This window comes from Monodelphis domestica, chromosome 1 (genome assembly GCF_027887165.1).
Source record: "Monodelphis domestica isolate mMonDom1 chromosome 1, mMonDom1.pri, whole genome shotgun sequence".
NCBI lineage: Eukaryota > Metazoa > Chordata > Mammalia > Didelphimorphia > Didelphidae > Monodelphis > Monodelphis domestica.
The window spans coordinates 27,388,396-27,402,745 of NC_077227.1; the positions used below are offsets into that span (position 1 = coordinate 27,388,396).

General features: G+C 35.3%; 1 pseudogene; it reads right to left on the bottom strand.

The window, feature by feature from the left end:
* Window positions 1–1,695: 1,695 nt before the first annotated feature.
* LOC100010977 (HUWE1-associated protein modifying stress responses 1-like) lies at window positions 1,696–2,586 on the bottom strand (annotated as a pseudogene).
* Between the last annotated feature and the right edge of the window lie 11,764 nt (window positions 2,587–14,350).

Here is a 14,350-nt window from a genome sequence, read left to right on the forward strand (position 1 = left end):
TGATGGGATGGGATTGATTCTTTGTTTCTAATTTTACTCAGTGTTTATTGTAAATTGGTTTTATGAAAATATTCCCATGGATTTGCATGTTCAACTGGGCATGTAATTATACTTTGGCACATGTGTAAGAAACACAATTGACAAGAGAATATAGGGAAAGGAAGTTGCTCAAAATGCACAGGTAGTAGGAGGAGGAGGAGGGGAAGAAAGCTTATATCTTTTATCCTGGCCAGAATTAGAACCATTGCAGAGGAGGGTGGAAGGGGAATGGAGAGACACAGACAGAGAAACAGAGGTTAACCCAAAGCAAGAGACAGAAAGAGAGAGACAAAAATAATTCACCATCATAATATAGATTTTGGCCATAGGCAATAATTTGTTTTTATGAGCTGACTTTTTGATAATGCTTTTTATTTCAGGTGACTCTTATTATGCTTGTGTGAATATATATATGTACATATGTAAATGTATATGTGTATATATATAAAATATATGTAGTGTATAACTTATATCCATTTATAACTACATAGCCACTTATTACATCTATCTCTGCCTCTGTAATATATATAAATGTGTGTATATGTGTGTGTATCAATTACCTCTCTCTATATATATTATATTTACATCTGTTGCAATATCTATTTAATTATATTATATCTATCTCTTTAAATAGAGCGATAAGTATATCTATGAATGTTTTTTTATATCTTTACAAATCTATATCTGTAAATCTAGAGATATAGACTTCCCTCTATATAAATATCCCTAGACCTAACTACATATTTAAACAGCCATGTATATCTGTAAGTATTTCCAGATTTCCAGATATTTCTGTTGGAAGATATTTATTTCTGTTTCTAGCAATCTGTTGATAGATAGATAGATGTGAGAAAAATCCCCAAAAGTGAAAATAACCATTCTCTAGACTTGAAAAATAAAAGGAAAAATTTGGCTTTTTAAACATTTTGTTTTGATTTGACTTAAAAAAAATTAAAGTACTTCCTTAAACAAAGCCTAACTGACACTGATATCCTTCCATTGTTATAGGTCATGGCACATGGTGCTTGAACCACTACAGTTGAGGTTTAACTAGCCTACTATTTAATATGGCTCCTTTTAGAGCACTAAAACACATAAATTGAATCCAATAAAAATCCTTGTATTTATTCAATATAAGTATTAATTGCATGACCATCATAGAGCCTCTTTACATTATCACACAATCACCAAAATCATCAACTGCTTTTAAAACTAAAAAGGGCAAAGTCCAAAATTTATAATTTGCACACTGTTACCATATAGAAACTAGGTGCATGGTATAGTTCTGCGAAAATGGAAGCCTGCATATTTGACAAATATGCCAAGTCATGTTTTAGAAACTTTCAGTCAACTGGAAAATACTGTTGAAGCAAAATATTCAACACAGCAGGAAATAAAGGATAAAACAGCATTCCCTAACCAAATAAACATCTTATATTTCCTTTTCCTTTAAGAATATAAGTAAAGTCACTGTTAGCCTTGGATCAGATACATGTTTGTCTATGATAATATTGCTAACTACTACACAATATCTGATGCCCTCTACTAGGATTATAGTTTAGGAAAGCCATAGTTACAAAAGGCATCTACTGTAAGACCTAAAACTTCCTTTACTTGTCTTAAATAGTGAACAAGGGAAGATGGCCTTATGTTTCCTTTTCAGTAGTATGTTGAGGATCAAGTGGCTTTCAAGCAACATGGTGGGTTTGAAGATTGTGTAGTTTAGATCATTCTGTTGCATTTATGAGTTGGTGAGTCTGTAATGACATCGCCACATTGGGCTGAGGTACGCTTTCTAGTTCCACCATTGCCCAAGTAGAGTGCCATTTCTTCTGATATGAAAGTGTCCAAATCCACATCACGGAATCCATTTTTTCTTTGACTAGTATTCGATCCACTGCTTACATGAGTAGGAGAGCCTGGAGTACTTGAACAAATGCTTATATTAGCCATTGCACCACTGAGACTATGCAGAACTATGGCTTCATGAAAGGGTTGCAAATCAGTCTCTACAGATGAGCTAGTTTCTGTTGAAATAGCTCAGTTAGAGGATACTACAGTTAGTCTTGGGGAAGCTGTATAGTTTTGTGGAGGAGGAACTTTTCCACAGAGGAAGCTGATCAAGTCTTCTCTACGAATAGTTCTTCTATGTTTTTTAACCCATGTTAACACATCCTTATTGCAGCACTGATAGCCAATTTGAATTCCTAGATCAAAACTTTGTTGATGGGCATACACACTTTCTTTGTAGAGGTTGGTAACAGTAGTGGCTGCATTTTGGAAGGGAACCCAGAGGGAGAGTCCTTGCTGTTGACATACTCGATCTTTGTAAAGCTGGGCCACCTCAATGGCTGAGTTCTGGAGCAAGTGACACAGCTTCTGCTGCCTGTGCTCAGGATGTGCAGCAGCCACTTCTTCATGGAGTTTTGGGGGCATCTGCTCCTCCTGCTCAAACTCATCCAGGCACTGCCTCTCCCACTTGGTGAACCAATGCTCTGGCCCATGCTCCTGGATCTCAAATTTGCCTTCCTCCTTCTTATCCTCCATCTTCTTCCTTCCTCTCCTCTTCTTCTTCCTTTCTCTTCCTCCTTTGTTGTCCTCTTTGTCTAAAAAATTAATTAAAACTCATTATAATCAACACTACATAAGATGGGTATACGTTATAATCCATCCTATTAAAAAAAGGAAAGTGAAGCAAAGAATATTTTTCCAGCCTTATTTTAATTTTTTCTTACTTTTTAATTAATTAATTAATAATATTTTTCATGATTCTATGATCATATTCTTTCCCTCTCTTCTCCCTTCCCCCTCCTGAAGTCAATGAGCAATTCTACTTGGTTTTACATGTATCATTGTTCAAAACCTATTTCCATATTATTAATAATTTGTAATAGAGTGATCATTCGAAGTCAGCATCCTCAATCATATCTCCATAGAACCATGTGATCAATCATATGCTTTTCTTCTGCATTTCTACTCCCACAATTCTTTCTCTGGATGTGGATAGTATTCTTTCTCATAAGTCTTTCCAGATTATTGCATTGTTATTAGTAGGAAAGTCTGTTACATTTAATTGTGCCACAATGTATAAGTCTCTGTGTATAAATTTCTCCTGGTTCTGTTCCTTTCACTCTGCATCAATTCCTGGAGGCCTTTCCAGTTCACATGGAATCCCTCCAGTTCATTGTTTCTTTCAGGGCAATAATATTCCATCACCATCAGATACCACAATTTGTTCAGCCATTCCTCAATCAATGGACACCCCCTAATTTTCCAGTTTTTTGCCACTACAAAGAGTAGTTTGTATTAGGTAGTTCTTTTCTTAGGTGGTTTATGGTAATAATGGATTGCTGAGCAAGCACACAGAACAATAAGGTGTTGAGAATTCAGACTCCTTCTCCCTCCTCCCTCTCCTGCCCACTTCCTTATTCTCTTCAGTTAGAGTCGAGCTGGGATTCAGAATGAGTAAATTGACTGAAAATCTGACAGATAACTGACTCTAAATCTGTTAGAAACAAGGGTTTATTTAAGGAAGGTGGGGAAATGAAGTTTGGACAGGAGAGAGGGGTTAGGGTTTCCCTGATCTAGAGTAAATCTTAAAATGAGTATAATTTACATAGTCTTAGAAGAAGGATGCTGTTAACAATTTTAAAGATCTTCAGAATCAAACTCCTAATAATACAGAGAGAAATTCAGTAATCAACAGGCAGAGAAACCTTCTCAGCACTTCCTCCTCAAGTGTCAGGAAGAAGAGTTCCCAGCAGCAGTTTGGTTCTCTTTGTTTAACTGATTTCCTCCAGGTCACATTCTCCCATGGAATTTTCCTTGATGGATGGATCTCCAAGCTTCCATTCATTGCATCTGTTTTTCCAGGTTTTCTGCAGTATTCCTCTCTCACAAGCTCAACTCTGACAAAAGCTCCCTCAGGTCCCAATCTCCATGTGGAAGTTTGATAACCTCTTCAGTATGGGTCTCACCAGTGTAAGCCTCTTCCTTCATATCCAGTCATCCACCCAGAAAGCCTCCAGCTCAGAATCATGCAGGATTCGCCTTACCCAGGAGAGTCTCCTTATCAAAAGAGGCAAGGAATGAAATGAATGACTCCTCTCAGTCTTGTCTTTTATAGTCCTTTTTCCACATCATTTCCTGTCTTTCTCCCAATTCATGGGAACTAATCACAGTTTACAAGTTGCCTGGCACTGCCCAGGGGGCAGTGTCTGTGGGATCCACCTCCTGTCCTCTGAGGGTGCAAATTCTTATCACAGATAAGAATAAGACAAGTTCCTGACTGATTGAGTTTCTGAAGGTGTGAACTCTTATCAAAAGGGTTGAGCTGAATTTCTTTGAATTAGTAATTATCCAGTATTTAGCTAGGATATTTAGCTAGGAAATATTTTCTACTTACCTTTTACAGTTCTCTCTTTTGCTATATTTATATTAAATTATTAGAAGTTACTAACTTTTTTTTTTTTTGCTTAAGAAATTGTTTTTATGAATGGTGATTATAATGAGTATGACTTCTAGGAACAATCCTGACTGATTGAGTTAAAAGGGTGGAGCTCTCTAAATAAATGACTTGAGAATTCTCTTACTTGATGGCTAAAAAAGTGTTAAGTAGGGGTGTTTTCAATTTTTGCTTGATTAAATTGAGAGTTGCTAATTGATAGACAAAGAATGTTTGATTTACATTTCAATCCACTGTGCTAGGTAGCACACAGCAGCCCTATATACAATATATTAAGAAATATATGAACCTGTAAAATCAGCACTTACATCACTCTCAAATATATGTTTATTATAATCTTTTTCCCTTATGAATAGGTCTGATATTATCTATTTTAAGAGTAATACTTTTTGCCACAAATGGTTAGATGGGACAATGGATTGAGGATGAAAACCAAAAAAAAAAAAAAACCTATTTTTAAAAGTATCATTAAATTCCCAAAGATTTAAGAATTTTGATTTAATGAAAAATTGGGGGATTCTTTGTCCTATTTATAGTAGACCTACTTGTTTTGTTTATTTTGAACAGGGTCTTAGATGAGAAAAAAGAAAAATACTTAAAGAAATCTATTTAAAAATATGATTGTCTATAGTCTGAGACCAATGGCTCAGAAAGATTGTAGCCTCAGTTGTATTTTCAAGAAATCAAGCAAGGTAAACTGGAATTCCAAAAGAATCCATTCTTCTCAATTATTCAGTGTTGCAATGTGCATACATGTTGATTTTTTTTTTTTACTAGGAATTAGGGAAGCAGTAGAAAATACTTTGATATTTAGAGGAAGAGAACTTGAAATAAATCCAAGCATGTTCAGCTTTTACCTGTGTTACTTCTGGCAAATCATAGAAATTTACTGAATTTTCTCTCATCTTTGTGAGGTTGAACTGCCTAATCCTTGTAGGTCCTCTGTGGTTTTGAATCTGTGAAAATGAATGTGACAATATATGCATATACAAATACATACATATAAAGACAAGTATATATTATGTGTATCTGTATATTTCACATTTTTAAAATGAAGATGCCTTCACTGGGTTGTATTGAGAATTAAAGGGAACAATCCCCATGCCATTTTTTGATAAAAAGTAAATATTAGATATATGAAAGGTTTCACTGATAATTATGATGCTGACTTCTTCATCCCAATGGTTCTCTTATCTGACAGTTTATAAATGGGCCATAAGCACTTGGTGTAGAATGTTTGCAGGTTGAGCTTAATGTCATAGATTGATTACACTGGGATGGATGTCAAGTGAAATTTAAATGGCCTCCATAAATGGCTGCCATCTGGGCCAACTTAAAGGCCAGATGTCCTATTTCCTTGCAGCCTGAATTTCTCACAACTGTTTCAGGTTTCTTACTTAAGATGGGGGAGGGTAAAAATGTACTATGTATAGCAAAAGCAGATGTGAAAAGACATAAAGATTTGAGAAAGGAATTAGAAAAAGATGTGGATTTTGATTTGTATATTCCACAGAGGTTTGTCCCACCTGGTTTACAGTGCCTTTCAATGTGGAGGATCTCCTTGAAATGTCAAAGAAGAGCAATAACATGAGATTCTGCAAGCCTTGATGGGGGAGTAGATATAATCCTTTTTAACAATTCTTATTGATTAGATTTAATAAAACTAAATATATTAGCCCATGCAATGATACTGCATCAGGAGAATTATATATTTATTTATAAAGGGTAGTTACTCGTTATCTACTTTATCTAAACCTTACCTGAATAAAAGCCTTTTCTATAACATACTTAATGAATGGTTGACTGACATTTGGGCTGAGATTGTGATTAGAAATGAAGCAGGATAATTCAATGAGGCCAAAAAAATGAGACCCTTTGCCAGGACCTTTTTACCTTGACTCATATGTAGATGAATATCTCCCCATTGTATACTTTCATTGCTTTGAATGTGTGGAAAATTAATATTGAACTGTCATCATTTTCATATAAAACTTTTCTTAAACCTGGGTTTTAGAAGATCAATCAGCATCCAGGTTAAAGTAATTTACTCCTAGATGTCAGGACATCTCACTTGGAAGGCTTTTATTGGATGTAAGGTGGAAACCTGTTCCTTGTTTATCTATGTACAATAACTCTTTTAAAGTCAACAAGCTCTAGCTGCCATGCACTAACCAGATACCATTTTGGATTACACTGGCCTGGCCATCTGGCAGAAAGTTTTACAGAATGGGTTGGCATCATCAAAGGAATACTCCCCTTCCTGTGATGGATGTGGAATTAAGGTCTCTAAGTCCACTTTCTGTATGACTATTTTGCAATTAGAAATGTACTGGGGAGGGAATGTGTGATGACATCACAAGGGGTATCAATTTACTTGCATTATGGTAAGTTGTTCTCTTTTGCCACTCTTTTCTGGCAATACACTCACTCACTGACACTGCTTTCCTGTCCAACTGATCAGGCTTTTACCTCTTTCTCTCTGGAACCTCACTTTTTGCCCTTCCAACCCCATTCTTATTCTTTGATGCCTATTGAAGTTTGGAGGAAGTTCAATGGTTATTTAAATCTTCTTGAGTTGTCATTTAGTAAATTAATTTTTATACTAAAAAAAATAGCCTTGCTATAATTTCATTTGTTACAACTAAAAGGAGGGGAAATCTCATCTTGGATTCTTATTGACCCATTCTCATTTGAGCATTGATTTTGAAGTCAAATACCTCCCTTCAAAACTGATTTCAGTTGCTTAAAAGGGTTTTGAGTATAAGACTTAGATTTTTATATATCCTTATTTATCTGGACAATGAAGGAACTGAACTCATTCATTTCTGTCATCCTTCTGAAATCTAAAACTGTGATTTTGATATAAGGTGCATGCCTTGGAGGTTACTTTCCTACCCCTTTTAAAGGTTAAATTAATAGTTAGATGATGATTATACAAAATTATGTGATCACCAGTATTTATTATATCTGGAGTCAGAAATTTATTTACAAGTATTTATAAATAGAGAGAAAACAATGAAGAGAAATGTGACAGGGATAGAGAAATTACATATCTTATCAACTAAATGTTTTGCTCCATGTCTGTTTAATCCAGAAGAGATTAATTAGCTCTCAACCAGGAAGGTTGGTAATGAGTATACACAAGGCCTCCTCCAAGATGGAAGCTGGTCTGTCCAGAAGCTAGGAAAGTTTTCAGCCTTTTGCTCACCCAACACAGTAATCCAAGAGTCAGAGTACAAGTAGAAGCCAAGCTCTGAGCCCACAATCCAAGCCACAGCCTCCAGCTTAGATCCTTCAAAGACCTTTCCAGTCAGGAGACTATCTACACAAGAGTGACTCAAACTGCAGGATTCATGACTTTTTTATGGTGATTTCTTGTCCCTGTCTCTCTTCATAGAACCCAATCACAGTTTCCAAATTGTGTGGCACTGCCCAGGGGGCAGTGTCTGTGGGAACCAGTTCTCACCTTCTAATGGGGTGAATAATCATCAAAAGGGTTCACAGAATCTTGGCTGATTGAGTTTCTGAGGGTATAAACTATGATCATAGTATTCACAAGTACGGAATTGAGTTAAAAGGGTGGAGCTCTCTAAGTGACTTGTGAGTTCTTTAAGTGCCTTGCTAGATTTTCACCTAGTACTAAGTAGGATGTTCAATTATTTGTTGATTCAATTCAAAAGTAGGCAAAGGAGAGTTAATCCTGTCTTCACAATCTAAATAGGGGGACTTAAGTTAGAATTTGCTCAAAATAGACAAAGGCAATAAAGGATTCCCTTTCACAAGTGTAAATGTAGAGAGAACAAAGAATTCCGTTTTACAATGTGCATATATGTAAGTGTGTATTCCCTTTTGCAAAATGTCACCTGCCATATATTTGTCATAAATATCCCAAGATATTGCTATACATTGATCAATGACATTGTGTAAAATTGATTGAGTCATATGTCTGACTGTGATGGATTGATGACTTCATTGAATCCAGGCTACTTTTGACCTCATTCTCACCTAAAATCTTCCACCTAGTCAGTGGAGGACATGATCTGTCAGAGTTGAGAGATCTAGAAAGAAATGATGACGGAAGGTAATCAGTTTCATAAATTACTATGTTGTCTTTAAGATTTGGATATCTCTGATCTATAATCAAGTTTCTTCATGGATGGATAATCCTTTGTCCTATAAAATGTAACCTCCTGAGTAACATATATTGATGAAATATTTGCTCACTTCCTTCTGTCTAAAAGAAGATATTGGCAAGAGTTTTGAGACAATCATCTCTAGTTCATATTTCTAATCTTAGTATTTTTTTCATCCTATCTAAGAATCATGGATCTCAAGCCTTTGCAATTAGCTTAACAACCTTCAAAAAGGAGAATAGCAATCTCCACAGGTAAGAGACCAAAATACAGAGGCCTTAATAATTAATATAGAATGTTGGGAAAGGTAGGTTTGTAAGGTGATAGCTTGATGTTCCAGGGAATCTGATGGAATGCAGTTGAATAAGTTATCAACAACTCATCATAGAAGCTGACCACAGTGGTTTCAAGTGGCAGTTTATTAATTTATGCTGGTATCTGAATAAGAAGCTGAAATTTTAATTTTACAAAAGAAATATGCATGGTTAAAAAGGAAAAAATGCTTTGTGTTTTCCTTCTCTAAACTATAATTTCTATAACCTTCAATTATAACATTTTCAGCTGCAATTCTTTCTGTGGTGCACAAAAAAATTCCATTTCCAAAAGGATTAATCATGATTGAGAACAGTTCTTCATTTGAATTTAAATTATTTGAGCCTTTTCTCTGACCCCACCATATTAAAATATAGCCATTTAATCAAGAGAAGGAAGGAAGGAAGGAAGGAAGGAAGGAAGGAAGGAAGGAAGGAAGGAAGGAAGGAAGGAAGGAAGGAAGGAAGGAAGGAAGGAAGGAAGGAAGGAAGGAAGGAAAGAAGGAAATGAAGAAAAAGAACAAAGGAAGGGAGGGAAGAATTAGTGCTGATTAGTTGGTTTTTATCATGAAAGCCTCAGTCAAAGGGTAGGATAGAGGAAAAATATTTTTTCTAGAATTTTATGCAGAGAGATTCTGCATTTGAATTTATTCTTCTATTATAGACCCTGCTTTTTATGTGGACTACCATATGCCCTTGGGAAAGCCATAGTTTCTATGGGAATCAATTTCCTCATCTGTAAAACAATGGAGTCAGTTAAAGTGATGCCTGAGGTCTCTTTTCACTGTAGGTCTATGTAGTCAGTCATAGGTACAGTAGTTATAAGATTAGATCTGGAATCAAGAATGCCTGATTTCAAATTCTCCTTGGCCATTTAATAGCTGCATAACTCTAGGTAAGTCAGTTAACCTTTTTCTTCTTCAACTCTCTGAATTATAAAAAAGAGAATATAATAATGCCTACCTACTAGGTTTGTTGTGAAGATCAAATGAGATAATAATTATTGTGTCTGGGACATGGTAATCACTAAATATAATGTATTAATTTATACTATTTATTTAGATAGTAATAAGAATATATTGTAATAACTATATATATTTATATTATAATTTGATTATATAATATATTATAATTAATGAATTATCATTTGTTAGTGATTAATAATAATGATTATTATGGTTAATCCTATAATAATGATGTCCCTATATAATCAATAGTGTGAGATGGCACAGGTGAAGGTGTACTCAATTATGAGTCATAAGACCTGGGGTTGAATCCTAGCTATGCCATTTCCTCTCTATTTGACCTTCCACATACTTTATAATGGTTACTTCATTTTCTTATGTGAAAAATGAAGAGGTAGAACTACATTATCCAAAATACCTTATATTTTCCTATGAGAAAGTAATCACTGACATGTATATGTTTCAGGTTCACAAAACACTTTACAGATGTTGAATGAAGGATGGAATGATTATTTATTAAGGTTTAACAGCATGGTATGCTAAGCACTGATGATACAAAGAGAAAACAAATTCAATTTCTATTACCGGGAGCTCACACTCTATCTGGGGGAGATAAATATATGAGAGAGTTCAGCATTCTCATGACCATTTGACAAATGAATAAACTGAGACTTCTGGAGGCATAATGACTTGCTCATGATCATGTAGCCAATAACCAACTGATCTAGCCATCACAACTACATCTTATATACCTAATTCATGTGTTCTTCCCAAAATCCTATACCACCTCTCTAACCCATCTTTATGCCTACTAGAAATCCAGCATATTAAAGACCCCAACAGGGCTGGTCACACATGGGACTTACAGAACATTTTTACCTGATGTTTAAAATAATTTTAATAACATGGGGATGTAACTTCTTAGGTCCTATGTTAGTAGGCTTTGAATATGTGAGATGTCTTGGAACATTCATTTTGTAGCTTTGAATGGCAAGGACAAATGAAATGTTCTTTCTATTCTACCTACTATTCTAGCTCTGTGCCCTTTTGCTCCAGTCTGTACACTAGAAAGAGAAAAAAATGGAACATCAGTTTGAATAACACCAGTTAAAGGCTGGAATACAACAGTTGTTGTCTTTGGCTGTTCAATCTTTGTAAGTTTTCAGGAGTCAGATAAGCAGTGATAACAGTAGTTAGGGAAAAAAAGAAAGTATGAAGGATGCTTTTTTTGTTGTTGTTTTCCCCTCCCCCACCCCAGATAATCAAGCTAGACTGTACAAGGAAAGACCAAAAGTCTCAGAGAAGTAAAATGCAAGGAAAAATATTATTTTCCACTCAAAATGTCAAAAAACATGTATTCAGTTCTAAACAAAGGGGGAAATAAGGCTTCCATTGGAATTTAAATAAAAATTATTTTCTATCTTAGAATTAATATTGTACATTGGTTCCAAGGCAGAAGAGAAGAAAGGGCTAGGTGACTTGCCCATTGTCACACAGCTAGGAAGCATCTGAGTTTAGATTTGAACCCAGTACTTCCTATCTCTAGGCCTAGGTCTCAATCCACTGACCAACCTAGCAACTTTTTCCATCTTCATTTTTCAATTTGATACCACTTCCCAATTACTGTTATCTAGTTGAAGAAAAATGAAGCAATTTCTGCCTTCAAGTAGCTTTCATTAACTATGGGAATATAATATTTGCTCATATGAGTATAAATCGAATATATACATAATAAATACATGACAAATATAATTTTCATGAAGGAAGTATTGTGGTGAATAGCACTGAGAATAAGGTTCCTCTCTAAATGATGACAGTAATAGAGCTGGAAATGAATAAGGGATTCTAATAGGTGGAGGTGAGGATGAGAATGCTTGCCAGGCATTGGGCTGGTGGTTGCATGTGGGAAGAATGTATGTGAAGCAATGGAAAAGGCAATAGAAAAGAATGTAGTATGGGAATACTAACAAGTAGAGGGATCACATGATCAGATCTATGATTAAAGAATATGAAATTGGTAGTTGTGTGAAGGATAGATTTATCAGATGTTATATTTAAAATTAATATATCTACTCATTATTATTTTCACAAACTTTATTAATATTCACCTGAGATAGAAAGGTAGATTAGCATAGATTTAAAGTCTCTTCCTTACTCTAAGTTATGACCATGTGTAACACATCCTCCAAGCATCCCTCTCTCCCTCATCTGTCTCTTCCAGCCAAGAGTTCCATGCCAAAGACCCAGGTAGGCTCCACCCACTCTCTTATATTGATGTTCACAGACATTTACAGATGCAACTCTGGCTGGAGGAATGTTGATGGACCAGTTGGCAGCCCCAGAGGGGAAAGGGATGAAATCCCCTGGACAAAATCCCCCTCCACTATGATCCTTTGGGAGACTAGTCTCCTCAATGGGTCATTTAAACATAACTATCTTATACCTCTAAATATCTTCTAGCTAAAAGCACATACAATATTGTACTTTCTAAGAGGAAGTTACAATAGTTAGAGGTAAGAGGGAAATATGAGAAGAAAAAAACAAAAACTGATTGATAGATGCATTGACAAATTGCCAATTAGAGGGCAGTCCCCATTGGCACAAGAGTTACATTCAGAATAAATATGTTCAACCCCCTTCAGTTCAGTTCATTATAACCCAAAGTTCATTCTGGATCTTTTGATGCAGTGTGTGGCTTCTGCAGCCATCTTTAGAGCACCTTCTTCAAAACGATCTGTTTTCTTGATTCAAGGTGTTGGCAAATTTCTTTTCCTGAAATTTCTCCAAAAGATTTTAAATCTTGGATTTGGGGATAATTACACAACTTGAGGCAGTATATTAAGGTATACTTATTGTCAATCAGTTGTAATACTCCTGGTGAGAAGTTATAAGAGCTTGAAATAAGGTATTGATTGTGTGAAATGGTAATGGATGGGAGATATGTTGGGTGCTAAAATACAGAATACTCAGCAGTTGACTGGATATTTGAAATGACTGAGTATGAAGAATCAAAGATGGGTCTCAGATTATAAACCTGTGTGAAAAGAAGGATTATTGATCCAAGACAATAATAGGAAGTAAAGAAAATGGTGTAGGTTTGAATTTTTTAGAAGAGTGCTGTAACTATGTAAGTGTGAAGATAGAATTAACTCTCCCCTACCTATTTTTAGATTTTAGCCACCAGAAATGTATATACCCCCATTTAATCCTTAAGTGTGTGTCTGTGGAAGTCTATGACCCATGTGTGCTAGTGAGTAACAAATAAAAATTGACTGACTGCCCCCTGGGCAGTCCAAAGCAAAGCTAAAGCTGAAATTGGTTCACATAAATTGGAAGGAAGTCACAGGAAGTGACAAAAAGAAATGTCTTTTAAAATGGTGGTAACTTCCTGTGAGGAACTCTTTAGTATTCGAACTTGACCTTGAAGGAGCTCCAGCTTGGGACCTCTGACTGCTCTTGGATTTTCCTTTAGAACTACCACATGGGTGAATGGAAAGGTTGACTCCTTTTCCTGGCTTTTCTGGAAATACTGGCCTCCAGAGAGACCCCTTGTCTTGGAGGAAGCCTCATGGCTCAAATCCTTGTTAAATTTACCTCTGGGCACCTCTTTGCTGAGATCTCTGAATTGCTGCCTGGTTTCAGACTGTGCTGGAGGAATTATCTACTCTCATTTCCTTACTTTCATGCTTTCTCCTTTCGTAAATAAACTACCATAAAAAGTCATCCTGACTTGTGTAATATATTTTGGCAACCACATTTTTATACATTTAGCCCAACCATTTAATTTCAACCCTTACATATGACTCTCATTTTTTTCTGACAAAGTATTTATAGGATTCACCAGGTCTAGCACACCCCCAAAGTTTAAGAATTTCCAATCTTCACAAACATAACAACAAAAATAACATAATACATATTTATTGCATGGTTACTGTGGAACAAGCCCATAGGGCTAAGTCCTAAGGATATGAAGAAAAATAAAAACTTGCTGTAGTATTTTAGTAACTTACATTCTAATGACAAAAGTGAGGGATTCAAGAGGCAAAGGTGATGAGGCAGAATATTTTAGATCTCAGTGCAAATTGATATAGATGGGACAGAGAATGCATCAAGTACAAAGATCATTTTTTTCTAAAAAATAGAAGTAAGAAAGTAAATTGCAGAAAAACTGAGAAGATAGGAAGAAATTAGATTATAATGATATGTCTTAAACATTAAAAGGAGTCATTAGGTTTCATTGAATAGGTATGATGTTGAAATGATCAGACTTATAGTTTCAGAAGATCATTTATACAGATCTATGTAATTTGAATTGAAATATAGAAAGGCAAGTGAATGATGTGAAAATAGGCAATAAAATAGACAAAAACAGTAATAGCCTGAACAGTGTTTGTAATGTGTACATGAAAAGAATAATCATATAGGAATGGAATTATA